The following is a 4,907-nucleotide window of genomic DNA, read 5'->3' as shown; positions in this document are numbered from 1 at the left end:
CACACACACACACACACACACACACTTGTCAGTACCTCTGCACTGTGTGTTATTAGAAGCTGAGATGTTTCGGTCACAGGGAAATCACAGGTACAGTACACACTCCATGAAGCCTTACAGTTAGACAGTGCAATAGCAAAAAGAGACGTAGTATTATATAGTTCAGAAGAAACTAAAAAGAAAATAGCAATTTAAGGTTTTACTTAGCGTGATGTTGAATTATGTGTAACAAGTCGGTTATATGATGTACAAAATGAATGTTGAAATATTAAATCATGATTTTTTTAATGATTTATAATAACCCCAATGGCAAAAAGTGCTCAAAAAGACAAAAAATCCCGTGTGTTTATGCATCAATGTCTAAGGGCATCTAAATAGTCCTTGTGATCTGATATTTAAATGCACTAATGTCAGGTATGCAAAACTGGGAAAGTGGTCTGTAGATCACATGGGTACAGTCAGCTATGAGAACATGTGTAACATAACACATACATCACTTAGTTCATCAGGTTCAGTTGGAAAATGTAGTTATAATATGCTGGGTGGCAACCTCCCTGCTGAGGACCTTACTAGGTCCTGTGTTTTAGATTAGTATATTTGTATAGAGACATGCAGGATGTTGCAGAGTAAGGTGATTGGCATGATTGTTGTGTGCTCATGGGGGTTGGTTAGCACATATCTGTTCCTGTTTAATTAATTCATGAAGTCAATATTCATCAGAATGTTAGTAATTATAAGCAAAACTATACAAAGCAATGCACATTTTTCACTCAGTTTCGGTCTAATAGAGGAAGACTATTGAATAGTGTTTGTCATGCAAAATCTTATTAGTTTAAAAACACATTTCCATCAGCTTAGTTATAGACAAACAAATTGTACAAATGTTTAATAGCAACTCTATATTTTATTGTTACTTTCTAGTAATGGTTATGACCAAATCTAAATAGCAGAACAATTTAATGTGTTTCATACCATTCCCTGAAAATAGCGGTTCATATTTCATTTAAACTATATAGCTGTTTTAAGACACCATAAAGGAACCTCAACTGTCCAATCAAATATAAAATAATACTTATTTCTGCTCAAGGGATTCTAGCCTCTGCTGGCCTATTCAGACTATCGGCCTTTTCTTTCCTATGAGTTGCAGCACCCAAGTAACTGTGTTATTTTAGTTGTTGTTTTGAAATGTTTATACAGATCATAGTGTATAAAGTTAGATTTTATTTTGATGTTACTGGGAGTTTGTGAATTGTGGGTTATTTGTTGTAACTGACTATGTAGAAATTGCATTGCATAGGTTGGGAGGAATTACAGTGTACAGTATAGCCTGCCAAAGAACACAAGAAACATGCTGTGACCCTCAGATGTTTGGTCACCTTAATGTTATAATCTGCCTAATGGTAATCTCATCATCGTAACAAAGGAAAGGTCCGCAGCCTGACATGACCCTGAACACACCCTGACAACAGGGGCCAGGAAGCAAACTGAGTTGTGACTCAACACCCACCAATTTTAGTATGGGAATGGGAGAAGACCATAGAGAGCCATCTTGGGCGACAAGTCAGAAATAATTTAATAACAAATATGAAAAACTACAAAAGGTTATGGGGCCTGTTATTTGTATTAGAAACCTAGTTTACATCAAGAGTGGAGGAGATATCTTAAACAATATGTATGGCTAGATTTTTACAAGCTAATGTTGTTCAGACCATTGTGGCTGAAGCTGAAGTATGTTCTGCCTGCTTTGTTAGTACCCTTTAGTGGGATACAGACAGATTGCTGCATTAACCACAAGACGTACATCCTTACTTTTTTTGCACCCCTCCCCTCAAGATGAACAAAACTCACTCTTGTGACTCAAGTGAATTTCCCTTTTTCAAAAGAGTGTCTTCCTCTTTTTGAAAATGGGAAGTCATTTATCATCAATTAAGGTCATGTATAGGCATCATCTAAGTGTGAACTGAAGGTTCCCTCTTCGTGTTTCACTTTTGCTTTAGCTGTCCCTTTCAGCTGTGAATGTGCTGTGAGCTGGGAGTGTCACACAGCCAACCTAACTGTGTACCTCCTAGAACTAGTATGTCAGACATTCAATGTTTTTAGCCCAAGCTAGTCTACATACTGCCCTGCTAGCTGATATCAGCTTGGTGGCGAGAGTCGTAAAAAAAAGTAAAACTGTGCATCTAATGTTCCTGTGCTGACTGTACCCATTCTGCAGAATCGCTCGGCCTTCCCTTTCCACTTCTAGCCTGGTGGCCATTTCACATAGTTCTTCCCCTTCTGACAATATGGTCACTAGGGTGCTTTGAGAGACAGGGCCTAGTTTCGAAGCAAATCTAGAGGTTATTCCAATCATAGCAGTGTCTTTGAAAGGTTGTCTTATTTCGCTGTAATGCATAACTAATACTGGAGGTCCTGTGCAGACTAGGTTACCCTGTACTGCAGATGTGGCCTTCCCGATGCTTATATCTTTCTGTGCAGTACAGGCTATTTTTGTATATTTGCCACCATTGCTTAGTAAAAACTATTTAAAAAAATGTTTGCAAACAAAGGCTCTAATATACCAAAGATTTTCTAAATTTGTTTGCATTGTATTGGTATTTGCTTGAGTGCAGGTAGTTTGTGCCTTTTTCCAATAAGAAGCCTACAGTTGGGTCAAGTGCCTTTCTCTGTGGGGATATAGTCCTCTGATGTTTGTGCTTTTGTATTTTACCATCAAGGAATGATCCCTTGAATGTAGTCAGCTTGTTTACGGCTAACATCACATTTTGGGACTCACAGGTTTAAGTTTAGGACTAAAACTGTACAGAATAGGTACTTTTCAAAAAGAAAAAAAATCTGTTCCATGACAATTGCACATTTTATTTCTTGTTTGTTACAACTTTTGCTATGTATATTTACCCATGTTCCAAAAATATGTTCCAAAGAAACGTTATTAATTCAGTGTATTCCATTTCATCGGTGTCGTGTGTTTTACAAGCTCCTGCTCGAGTCCCCTCTTGGAGACGCTTTGCTAGGCTCAGAGGTTGTTGTGAAGTGTGCAGACACAGAGGGACAGGAATGATCAGAAGATATGTGCTTTGAAAATAAACAACGAAAGGCAAGCGGCTCTCGCACACTATTGTCTGCATACTGTATTTTAAAGGCTGCTGTGTCGGATGTAACACATATGAAATGGTATTTTTTTTTTATTTGTTTGTTTGTTTTGAAGTAGTCGAGCGCATTTTTAATTCCATGCAAGTGTTTACCTTTTTTTCGGTATCAGTGTCATGTAATCAATGCATTTTTGTTTTGGTAACGCAGTAACAAACTGTATATCAACTCCTGTTGCCTTTTAAAGAAGTGAATGTTTTATTTATCATGTCACATCACATTGCTCCTGGTAATGAATCTGTACAATCTAGAATGGGGTTGCATTAGGAGACAGTTAGAAATGGAAATTATTGTTGGTGTTATTATGGGATGGCAAAATTATGACCTCTTCCCGGTTATGTTTTGTGTGTATGTGTATAGTTGTGGTCTGCTAAAATGAGACATAGTAAGCAAGAACAAAAATTGATGACAAACGTTAGTGAGTGCCTCTGTGCATGTTTGTCTCAGCAGGACCAGTCCCATACTTTCTGAAGGGTTTCATTTTTTAAATCCCCTCCTATTATTTTTGACGAGGCAGACAGGCAGCTTTCCCCCCCCCCCCCCCCTTTTATTTATATTTTATTTTGTTTTTATTTGAACATTTCATGGCTTATCTTTTTGTTTTCCAGGAGAAACAGTAATAGTCTGTGTGCTAACAGAATAAACAACAAAAAATGTAAACCCAAACTCTTCCACAAGCTCATGTTTTTTTGTTTGTTATTTTTCTGTTTCTCTCGGTCTCACTCTCAGCCAGTGTCGACTGAGATCATTGTATGCACACGGTTACCAATTAGGTGTCTTATTTACCCGACTTGATGAAATTAGTGTCTTATTTGCTCTCATGTCAATCAGTGCGGCGCCGTTTGCTTCCCTCCTCCTCCTCCTCCTCCTCCTCCTCCTCCTCCACCTTTCCTTTTGAAGGGCTTTATTTGTACTCTGCGCTTGTATCTCATCCTAGTCCAGAGTGTGATTACTGTAGGCGGGAAGTTGCGGTGCGTGTCATGCTTTTCTTCACCCTTGGGTCTGCTCCACCCGCTCCACCCCTACCCCCCATTCCTCCAACCCAGCTGCATGCTGGGCTTCTCTCCTGGGCCCAGGAACACAGGAGAGAGCCTGGAGCCCTTTTGGCTTCTCTATAATGAATCCCTCTAGGATCCAGGAGTTTCATTTTCATTACAGGGAAAATTGCTCTCATGGAATCATCTGCACAATAAAAACAAACAAAAAGTTTTTTTACTTACAGAATTGATATTTGGATTTTTGCTTAAGTTTATGTTTTTTTATTGGTTTTCTTCTTGTTTGTTGTTTTTGTTGCTTCATTTCAGAAAAAAAGAATACAAGTTATTTTTAATCTTTGCAACATTCTCACTTTTGGAACAGTGGAGGAGAAAAAACAATTAGAGAAATATTCTTGCACCCAAAAAGTGTTGTTTTTCCCTCCTAATAAAACACACAGTAAACACTGTGGTGCATAGTAATATGCTTGTGGACTGTTTTGAGGTGGTAGACAAACAAAAAGAAGACACACTAGACCATCTAGTGGTAAGGAGATTCCACTGCATTCTTCGATAGATATTGCTCAGGCACAGTATAGTCTTATCCTCTGGAGAGCAGGCAAGATGCCAGGCTAACAAGCTAACCCATGGGAAGAGTTTCATGGAAATTATAAAGGCCAAATCCTCTCCTTGGGAAATGAAACACAGATCTGGTCCATAGTGAACAGTTTCCAACAGCAATTGTGTTGTTTTTTTCTTTCACCCCGCCACAAGTAACTGTGA

General features: G+C 38.5%; 1 protein-coding gene across 1 annotated transcript in view; it reads left to right on the top strand.

Annotated features, from left to right (window-relative positions):
• Positions 1–3,816, top strand: part of nek7 (NIMA-related kinase 7) — a gene marked incomplete in the record, with an annotated part of 54,348 nt that extends 50,532 nt beyond the window's left edge. Inside the window, 1 exon segment of the mRNA XM_076278906.1 lies at positions 1–3,816. This exon segment is cut by the window's left edge and continues 677 nt beyond it.
• Positions 3,817–4,907: the final 1,091 nt, after the last annotated feature.

Source organism: Alosa pseudoharengus, unplaced genomic scaffold, assembly GCF_046254945.1.
Source record: "Alosa pseudoharengus isolate Yale_2024_CS ecotype anadromous, Long Island Sound unplaced genomic scaffold, YU_APseudo_1.1 YU_APseudo_1.1_scf_11, whole genome shotgun sequence".
NCBI classification, from domain to species: Eukaryota; Metazoa; Chordata; class Actinopteri; order Clupeiformes; family Clupeidae; genus Alosa; species Alosa pseudoharengus.
This window is presented reverse-complemented; position numbering and strand designations above follow the sequence as displayed.